Source organism: Cibotium barometz, chromosome 44, assembly GCF_041138505.1.
Source record: "Cibotium barometz isolate CiBa-2024 chromosome 44, ASM4113850v1, whole genome shotgun sequence".
NCBI lineage: Eukaryota > Viridiplantae > Streptophyta > Polypodiopsida > Cyatheales > Cibotiaceae > Cibotium > Cibotium barometz.
The window spans coordinates 6,395,200-6,406,532 of NC_141089.1; the positions used below are offsets into that span (position 1 = coordinate 6,395,200).

Here is an 11,333-nt window from a genome sequence, read left to right on the forward strand (position 1 = left end):
TCAGTATGGATTTTTATTACTAGACTACCTTCAGTGCAATCACATTACAACTCCATCTTCATGGTAGTTGATAGACTAACCAAAGTTGCCCATCTGATTTCAATAAAAGAAACCTACATAAGAGTGGATGTGGCCAGAGTGTTCCTCAGGAATCTTCAGATTGCATGGCCTACCCAGGAGAATAGTAAGTGATCGAGATCCCAAATTCACGTCAAGATTCTGGACTGCATTCTTCGAAGTAGTAGGAATTCTAGCTTAAACTGAATACGATCTGTCTCATGGTGAATGAAAAGAATCTTCCCACTGGCCAATTCAACTTATACATCAAAGCTCTTATGCACGAAAGCTATTATACATAGAGAGATCTCTTATGTCTAAAGAAAACTTTTATGCATAGAGAGTTCAATTATGCATGATAGTTCTTATTTATAATATTATGCATAGGAGGGCTCTTATGATGCAATTTTATGCATAGAGAGCTTCTTTATGGATAGAGGAAAATTTTTATGTATAGGGAGATCTCCTATGATGCATAATAGCCCTTATGCAATGTTATGCATGGCATAGCCCTTACGATGCATGGGAAAGCTCTTATGCTACTCTTATGATACATCATAAGAGTAGCATAGCCCTTATGATGCATGGGAAAGCTCTTATGCTCCTCTTATGATACAGCATAAGGGCTATGCATGGAATAGGCCTTATGATGCATGAAAGCTCTGATGATACATCATGCTATGTGCATGACCTCTCTTATGCATAGTTTCTTATGCTTAGATATTATTTGATGCTCTTGTATGATGTTACACCAATGACATGCTCTTTTTTATTTTCTTTTTTTTTAAAAAGCACAAGGCTCTTCTCTTGTTTAGGATCACTGACTTCCTCTTTTATCTTTATCTTTTCTTTTTAAAAAAGCACTCTGATTTAGGATCTCCTTTTTCCATTTTACATCAATGACTTGCTCTTTTTTCTTTTCTTTTTTAAAGCATAAGGCTCTTCTCTGGTTTAGGATCTCCTTCATCTCATTACTTGGTAAGAGTCTCCCATACTTCATCTTGCCCATTATTCCAAATTTCAAACCCTTATGAGTGCTTTGGGATTATTGGCTCTTATTTATGAGATCTCTTATGTATACAGCTATTGCATAGAGAGCTCTCTTGCACAAGAGACTCTTATGTGAGAGAGCCCTTATGCATAGCTTTTATGCATTCTTTTAACTACACATAGCTCTCTTACGTAAATCTCTTATGCACAACTGGCTCCCTTATGCATCATTTTTATGTATAGCTCTCCTATGCATAGAGCTCTTATGTATAGAGTTATGCATGTGGGCTTTTATGCACAAGAGCTATGCATGTGAGCTATTATGCATCCGAGCTCTTGTATATAGAGCTATGAATCAGGGTGAGATCTTATGCACCATATCTACTTTATGCAAAGATGTGAAAATGCATAACTTAGTGCAAAGTTTAAAAACCCTAATGTGGAGAATGTGTGGTATGAGTATGAGTATTGATCGTCATCTATGGCCACATTACTAATAATCTAGATGAAGAACACTCATCGCAGTTGGCCATTGATATGTAACAATGACATGAAGAGTGTGTGGAATATGTTTGCATGGCCTAGGAGGCCATATATGGGTGCCACCCTTCCATTTTCCCAACTCTTCTCATGGAGGCTACGATGTTTCCACTCCAAATACTTTTACTATTCCCACACCTGCTTCTTTTAATATTTAAAGTCAACTTCCTTCTTCTATGCCCACTTATGCCTCTTCTTTTGTGTTGGGCTAGCTCTTCTCATGAAGTCTATGATGTGTCCACTCCAAATACTTCTACTATGCCCACATTCGCTTCTTCTAATGTTTGTAGTCATCTTCCTTCTTCCATTCCCACTCATGCCTCTTCTTGAGGACAACCTTCCCACCATCGGTCTGGTGGTAAACCTATCATTTTTTAAGGGTGACCCAGCCCATGAAGAATCATCCTTGTTTATATCAATGCTTACGACCTGAGACTTAGTCCTTTCGCATCACTAGAATGCTGATATAAACATTAGAAAGAGGCCTGCCTATTGTAGTGTTTATCAGTTCCAAAGAAGAAAATCATACCATACAAACAACATAAAATCACACTTCCTCTACGGTCATGTAACCAAGTACCATCTTTTTTAAAAGAAAAAAAGAAAGTTAAGAAAAGTAGGGTAGATAGTTATATCACGTAACCTATGGAATGCTCTAATTATGAAAGCAATCATTCCATGTCTGTCTGCTTTAGGTACACATGCTACACAGTACACTAAGGAATAAGTAGAATAAAGAGAAAGTGACCAACAAGTTTGAAAGAATATGAGCACTAACAAGAAATTATTAGTTTCATAAGTTGTAACCAAAAAATATAGTATATAGCATCCGTAGAGTTAAGAAAACAAGTCACAACTCTCAACTGGAAAGAGGCCTTGTCACCAGTGTTGGAAAAAACGTCCTTCAATGTAATTTTCACAATTTAAATTGAGAGAAACCAGTTGTAATTATAGATAGCCTTGAATTTAAAAATTCAAAATTTTGAAATTTTAGTTATAAAACTCGTTAAGCTATGCAAATTTGTAATAAAAACTGATTGAACTTGAAGGTCATCCTTGATTGAATTTGAAGGTCATCCTTTTTTTTCACTGGTTAGAAAAAAAAGTTTATTTGTGACACCCCTTGTCACTTGATAGACTATATATATATAAATGCAAAGCAAGCTGTTTTATTTATTGGTGGGGCAAGTGGTGGAGGCGGTGTAGCTAGAAACCACAAGGTTGGCTTCCGTTGGGGGTGTTGTAGACGCACTGGGATGCGCCGGAGACACAATAATGGGCCCCACAACATGAGCATGGGACGTCGCCTCCGCTAGCGCAAGTCACATTCACACCTGGAATGCACTCTTCTGCAGGGCACAGCCTGCAACGGTCTGCAGACCCCTCAAAAAAAAAAAACCCGAGTTTAGTGTAGTTTGCCCCTGCATATTTTTTGAAAAATACCTTCCAATTTAAAAACTTGAAGGTACAAATTACTTGCCTCGAGATTTTGAGAAGGTATATATATATATATATATATATAGAACAAACACCTTCAGATTTTTCCTTTATAAATAATTTCACAATTTTCAAATAAAAGGTTTTCCACGTTTTAAGGAAAATACTCTTTTTTTTTTGCAAGAACAAAATTTCTTAATCATGTTTGGTGCAAAGGTCTTATGCAAATAATAATAATAATAATGATGAGAGATTAGCAGTTCGCCTGTAGTCACAATAATAAATACCTATTATCTGTAGCAGACGCCGATGAGAGCCATCCTCCTCCTGTTCATCATCACGTCGTATGTTAAACGACTGATCTGGTGCTCAGTTTAATGTACAATTATAACATGATCTTATTGATATTAATTAGCGTACCATCTCATAACCTTGCACTGATAGTAGTAGAACACCACGTCGCCACCAAAAGCACAGATTAAGTGTAATCAGTTACTATAATCAAGAGCAAAAAAGAACAAACCCTGCAACTGCTCCTTACCTTCAACATAGATTAGTAACTGATTATAGTAACTGATTAAGTGTAATCAGTTACTATAATCAAGAGCAGAAAAGAACAAACCCTGCAACTGCTCCTTACCTTCAACATGGATTAGTGAAGATAGCAGGACCATGAAAGTTAAGTAACACCACAATCTTCTTCCCATCGCCGCCATGAGAAGCAGCTTACGTGCAGAGGTTGATAAGAAGCTCGATGAGACATATAGCGCCTTTATATAGAGTTACACAATCTATTATTGGACGTCATTATCTTGGCCGTTTTTCTTTTCCTTAAAGTCATCAGCATACAAAAGTTGCATAAAGATGTTTGACCTTCCACTCTCAAGTCATTGTGAACAAATTGCTTTGTTCACATAGAAAAGTTGCATAAAGATTTTTGACCTTGGACTCTCGAGTCATTGTGAACAAATTGCCTTGTTCTAGGCTTAAAGTCTCTATCCTCCTCAAAGGAGGCTTGCCCGGGTTCAATGCCACTGAGCTACATGACGGGGGCTGGTCGTGAGCCGATAGATTACTCCACCTTCCCACTAACTAACAACCTTGTTCAAGATAGCAATTGCACAATATCTTCTCAAACTACCTATGCCTTCCCCTAATGCCCCTACTTTCTAAATGGCATGCATATGCTATGCACTGCTCATCATAAGCCTTATGGATGTTCTTTCCACAAAAGATGTGGCTGATTGTTGAGTCATTGTCAAAAAGAGTGAAGTTGCTAAACATCTCCTAGGAGTCAAATGGCCACATGAGTTTGAACTTTAAAATAATTTCACCAACTTCATAACTCATCACATGTCTTTCTTCTCACTATACCTCGCCACATGTCCTTATTGAATTAAATATGATAACCTTCCCCTACCTCACCACATGTCCTTATTCAATATGATAACCTTCCCCTTTGAAATGAATAGAAATCACCCTAGAACTAGAAAGCAACTTGAGCACGCCTTGAAATACAAAACCCACAACTCGAAAAAAGGTCCTCACATCCCTACCCCGCCCCCCCCCCCCCCCCAAAAAAAAGCAGCAGAGAAGAAGAAGAGGAAGAAAACAATAATGCACATCCACACATCAATGTACCACCCTTCTATGCTACGATGTGGATAAACTTCAAAGTTAAGAAACAATATACCAGAGTGCAAATGACCTGTATACAAATTAATTATGGGAAATCAAAAACAAAATGCAAAGAAAGGCTGAATAACCTCATTTGTAGCACCCAAATTAGAATCAAGTTAAAATATATCCTATTACATTGAGAAACAAGGCTTCTTGTCTCATGACATAATGCATATAATACTCTCTAGGAGGTGATTCATTAGAAGAGAGCATGTTGGATGTGTATGACACATAGGTAGCTCATGGAGCCCTTTGGAGGCACTCCATTAAAAGCGAGAACATTTCTTTAAGTGGCCTCAATAATACACTCACTCCCTTAGGCCTCTCTTTGCAACAAGCTATGTCCTTTCTCTACACTTGCAACCAACCAAAACAACCCCATTCCAAAATAGTCTCTCTCTCTCTCTCTCTCTCTCTCTCTCTCTCTCTCTCTCTCTCTCACACACACACACACACACACACACACACACACACACACACACACACACACACACACATCACTTGCATCATTAATTGTGTTAGGACTTTGATTTAACATTTGACTACCTTTGCAGAGGCAGAGCTGATAACTATATAGAACGAGTATGAGATGATAGATTAGATAAGGATCTATAATCTTAAAAGTAAGCTAGCATCAGAGAGGCTCTTCAATGGAGAAGAAGCCTAGTAGTTCATTACAAGGATGAAGAATCTCTAAGATCAAATGGCACCTATAGGAATCAATAAATCAAGTGAAGATCTAGCATGCACATGTGTAGGATATTACAAAAATATGATGGTTTGGTAAGTTCTCTAAGAACCTTGGTGTGTAGAATCCTCCTTTGACTTTTAAGAAATTTACTAATAAGATCCTAGAGGAGGAGATGCATTAGAAGGTTAGAGATGGTGGTGATTTTGCCTTCTTAGCAAGAATAAAGAAAGGTAAGGGGAAGGACTATGGCAAGGTGGTTGTACAATCAGAGTCCTCACTTTGGTTCACCTTTCAGGCTTTTTTATAACCATTTTTTTCACTAAAAATGGCTAATCTCACCCACTTGGCAAAGGAATTCAACATTGAACTCTTCTAATATAATGCTATATCCTTGGTCGTACACTTAAACCTCTGATTTTATATTCACGTGATCACAAAATTTTTTTTGTTAATAACATGTGTGAACATGTTATTAACATGTTCACATGTTAACATGTTCTCAAAAAAGCCGGTGGCAAGCGACCTGGTAACCGGGAAAAATCCCGCCGGGCTTTTGCTATACCCGGCGGGCCCGCCGGGATAAATCAAAGCCCGGCGGGTCCCTGCGGGGTCGTCATATAGCCCGGCGGGGTACAATTTTCTATATATATGGGCCCGGGGGGCCCTTTGGGATTTCATTGCTGACAGCATACACAGGTAATGAAAACTTGTGTGTGTGTGTGTGTGTGTATGTGGGTGTGTTCGTGCGGGCAGCCGCCCACTGTCGCAATGCGCGGCAGGATGTGGGTGGTCCACCACACGAGGGATGTGTGTGGGTGAGTTCGTGCGGGCAGCCGCCCATTGTCGCAATGCGCGTTAGGATTTGGGTGGCCCGCCACACGACTGGTGTGTGTGTAAGTACTAAGGCCATTCTTCGGAATGGTGCTTACCCTGGGGCACTTAGTCGGTAACGCGGCTAGTCTGTGTCCTATGGTAAGTATGACACGCCGTAGCGGTACTAGTCGGTAACGCGGCAAGCATAGTATCGTTATGGCGATGTCACCTTCCCTTCCCTTCCCTTTGTCAAATGCGGACATATGGTCGGTAACGCGGCCAGTGTATGTTCGTATCCTATTGGTATTCCCATAGAATCGGGCGGCATTTTGTCGTTAACACGGCAAGTTGGTGTCGTCCGCTAGTGCATAAAATGTTTTTTGCATATTGTGGCATTTGATCGTTAACGCGGTCGAAAAGTGTCGTAAATTTGCTTGCGTATTTCGGCATATGATCGTTAACGCGGTCGAATAAATGTCGTAAATTTGTTTGATTTGACTTGTATTGTTTTTATTGTGTTTGATCCATGCGATACTTGGTTGCTAACGCGGCATTAGTATTTCATGGATCAAAGTTTACATCATATTGTCTAAACGTTTTATTTTATAATATCGTGATTCGTAACTCGAAAAATATGAATCTCTCTCTTCTTACCCCCCTCTCTCTCTCTCATGATACACTTCACAACTCTTTCTCTATCTCTCTCATGATTCACTTCACAACACGATAGATGTGTAGATAATGATTTTTTTTATTTCTCTTAAAATATATATAATTCTTAATAATTTCTTTTTTCTCCCTCTATTTACTTAAAAATTAAAACAATACATTATTTTTCTCTTTAGGAACTCACAAAAACATTAAAAATGTCATTTAATGTTTCTTCTCTCTATCTGTCACAACTCTCTCTTCCTCTCCTCTCTCTCTCTCTCTCTCATGATACACTTCACAATTCTCTCTCTCTCTCTCGCAATGATACACTTCACAACTCTTTCTCTCTCTCTCTCATGATACACTTCACATCTCTCTCTATCACGATAGGTATGTAGATGAGGAGTGCTTTAGGATTACAAAACATTATTTTTCTCTCTTTAGGAACTCACAAAACTATAAAAAATGTCATTTAATTTTTTCTCTCTCTATCTGTCACACCTCTCTCTCTTCCTCCCCCTCTCTCTCTCTCTCTCTCTCTTATTCGATAATGTATACACTTCGTAAGTAATAATGCGCTTGTTGCGGTTGTCTCACGTTCGATAATGTATTGCATGATGTTGAGTTCAGTAATGTTGTTTGATATATTCTGTTTTTGTTTGATCATTGATAAGTAATGATACACTTATTGCTGTTTTCTCACGTTTGATGATGTATTGGATGATGTTGAGTTCATTAAAATTATTTGATATTCCGTTTTTGTATGAACATTGACGATATTGATATACTTGTTGCTGTTCTCTCACGTTTGCTTGATGTTTATTTCAGTAATGTTTGATATTCTGTTTTTTTGTGTTTAGTGATATTTGCTAGATTTACGAAGACGATCAACATGCTTTCTCCCGAAGAGCGCAAAATTGTTCTGCGAGCAATTCGCGTTGAAGCGGTCATCACAGTATCACAATGTACTGATGATGTCGTCAAAAAGATCAACGAGTCTGAGATACTCATGCGAGATCTCATAGACCAAATATGGAAAAATGCACAGCGTCGGCTTCGAAGCGGAGGCAACGCTGAGCTGCTAGATAGACAGAAGATAGCAGATTTCAACCATCAGCACATAACACGAACCATTTTGGGGAGCATGCGTATAGCATGCAGTGATCTTAGAGATGCTGCCCCGCCTGAAGCCAATATGCAACGTCTACAGTTATGGGACGTTGTATGGAGCGAGCAAAGAGCCAAGAGCAAGCGCATGAAGGCGTTGGATGCAGAGTCCCTCCCCAAAAGAGTGCGAATTGCCCAGGACGTCGCTGCAACGTCCAGTCAGGCAGATGCAAGTGGTACAGGTGTCATTAATTGTACCATCTACAATTCTATGTGCACACATCTTATTGGCATCCCGCACGAAGCTCTTCACGAAGGACGAACAATAGGCTCCGGTGTGTTTGGAACAGTAAAAGAGTATGCAATTAAAGGTATATCATTTTTACCGGAGCACATCACTTTTTGCGGAAAGCACTACAAAGGAGAAGGCAGCGCGAAGTTCAAGAGCTTCCAAGCAGAGCAGGGTATGCAAGTGCTACATCCATCGATTGTCCGATGCATTGCCTTTACAAAAGAGGCTCCTTGGATCACAATTTTCCCGTACTATAATGGCGGCGCTCTTGGTGATACTCTTCTGAAGGTTCCCTTCGGATTCAGTGAGTTCACCAGAGCAATTTTTCGTTTGGATCGAGGATGGAGACAACCCCCGCCTGATAATATCCCTTTAAGTCATCTAGAACTCTCAAAAATAAAAGAGGTAGTAATAAACATGCCACATATTATGCATGCCCTAGTGGAAGGTCTAGCGGCAGCACATATGGCAGGTATTGTACATACCGACCTACATCCTTTTAATGTAGTGTTGGATTATACAAAAGAGCTAAAGCCACGCATAGGTATTATCGATTGGGGGTTGCTGCTGAGAGCGCCCAAAAAACGGGTGTCTCTCAATTTTGTTTTTGAAGCAGACAAGAATCCCGAGAAGGTGGCACAGGCAGTCTCCTACGCAGACAGAGAGCGAAACAAACGGCCGTGGATAGCCCCAGAGCTTTATGATCCATTTTTGGCAGATGCATACACTCCTGCATCTGATGTTTTTGCCTTGGGATATTTATTACAAACTTTATATGACTTTTGGCAGAAAGTGCAAGAGTTGTGGATGGATAATAGTTCCCATGACAAAGTTACCATGGATACTATTATTCATAGAGTCAAAAATTGGATGTTTCTGCCTAATCGCGATGAGTGAAAATCAATTTTGCAAGTAGTTGAATTTTTTAGATCACTAAATACTGACCCTAGGGCACAACGTCCTCTTGTAGAGCTATCGGTGGCATTCACCCCAACTTTGTAATGATACAGTATCAAGAGATTAAGTTTCAGGAATGGCATTTTGTTTCTCTCTTCAAAATTTGATGTGTCCAATGTTTCAAAATTTTGTTTCTCTCTTCAAAATTTGATGTGTCCAATGTTTCAAAATTTTGTTTCTGTCTTCATTGAGTCTTTGCAACATCTCTCTCCTCTTGTGGTGTTTAAGTTTATGTTTTCTCTCATGTGCGAGCATTGTTTGAAGTGTTTTTGGAGTCAAGTGGATATTTCTCATCGAGTCTTTGCAATACATATCTCCTCTCGTGGTGTTTGACTTTAAGATTTTGAGAGTAATGGTCAATTTATCTTACGTTGATCTTTACAGTTCATTAAAATCCTAAAGTCATTTACGTTCATGCAGATATAGAGCAGGCGCAAGCGAACGAGCATCATGAGTTAGCCAAGAAGGCATACGAGCGAATGAAGGCCCTTGCACATGGCCTGACAGCCCGCGAAGCTACAAGAACAGCATGCAGGTTATCGAAATGGACAAATCCAACTTATGTCCAATGGAAAGACATAAACAAACGCGTAACCACAGAGATGATAAAGGAAATATGGCCATGTCCAGATGGCGAGATTAGGAAGGGAAGATGGAAGATTTCTCGTTGCACTCACAATGATATTAAAACTAATGCCGAGCGCATTTTCTTGGAGGTGTACGGTCGTCCTCTCCATAACGCCGACGCTCCACTCTATTTTGCTAAAATGCTATATGCTCACTTTATCCTAGAAACTCCAGTGGACTTCGCCTCCAGAGAGGCCACTGTCAACACCCACGACATACGTGAAGAGACAGTGACATTCACAAGAGAAGAACTTGCTCTCATGGTGGAGGGCGCTGGACTGGAGTTAAACCAGGTCAAAGAAAGCTTAGGGGCACAGCTAGCAGAGAAGGAGAAAGAAGCTGACCGATTAACTCAAGCGTCAACTCCTCCCCCGGCCAATAGAGGGATTCAAGAGCAGCTAACAAAGATCAGCCAAGATGTGCAGAGCATCTCCTCACGTATTGCTCTTGTGCGCCAAGGAAACCACATCTCTCATTTTTTGATACATCCTGATCTTGTGGGAGTTTCTGCTGAGGCTACAAGTTCTTCCACCCCCCAATGTCCTGTATGTTACAAAGTATTCGATGGGTGGAGCGGCCAGTATATACTACCATGTGGACACTATTACCACTTAATATGTTTAGTGAGACAAATGCAAAATACTTCCACATGTGCATTGTGCAATGTCCCAATAAATCAAGGTATTTATACAGTGTTCGGCATGGCTAGCGAATATAAACCACCAGGACCTTTAGATGCAACTCCTAGTGCAATTCGCAATTTATTTCAAGATGAGAGCTAAGAAAAACAAATTCTACTTTTGTATTGATAATTTCTCCAAATATGATCATTTGTACAAGTACTTTTTATTAAATTAATGAAGTGACTTCTTCCTCTATGTCAGTATCTTGCTCCAAAATTCTTTCACCGTTTACTCTCTCGTCTGCTAAATTAAGCTCATCTAAGTCAATGTCTAAATTGTCTTCTATCTCAAGGGTGGTGCACAACGTACGTCCAACATCAAAGTTCTCGTCTACTACATCTTCACAATTGTACATCCATCTGGGCATATCTTCTTCATACTCGTCGCTTTCGATGTCTCGCAAGATCTTTTCATTGCAGTACATGTAAACAAGTTTATCTGCTCGATCTGCAAGAAGTCGATTGCGAATAGTACTATGAATATATTTATACATGCTCCAGTTTCTTTCTGAGCCTGAGTTTGAAGAGCACTGACTTAGAACCTTCATCGCAAGGTTGCGCAATAAAGCATAATGCTCACCACCATTCATCATCCACCACTTCCATGCAGGTTGCTCTTTAGCCATTTGTTGAACAAGGGAGTTGGAAAATAAACCCTCTTTCAACCAAAATGAGGTCATCTCCTTTATGCACTGTACACGATCATCATCATTATTATAGAAAGTGTTTACCACTTTATAAAAATCTTGCACCACCTCAACGTTGGACATCAAATCCATATTCCAATATTCAGGATCTAACATGTAAGC

General features: G+C 39.7%; 1 long non-coding RNA gene across 1 annotated transcript; it reads right to left on the reverse strand.

Moving 5' to 3' along the window:
- Nucleotides 1-2,736: 2,736 nt before the first annotated feature.
- Nucleotides 2,737-3,754, reverse strand: LOC147612899 (uncharacterized). The gene is made up of 4 exons (XR_015263301.1): nucleotides 3,665-3,754; nucleotides 3,445-3,461; nucleotides 3,312-3,351; nucleotides 2,737-2,960 (listed from the first exon to the last, which is right to left on the reverse strand). It is a non-coding gene; the product is annotated as an uncharacterized LOC147612899 (long non-coding RNA).
- Between the last annotated feature and the right edge of the window lie 7,579 nt (nucleotides 3,755-11,333).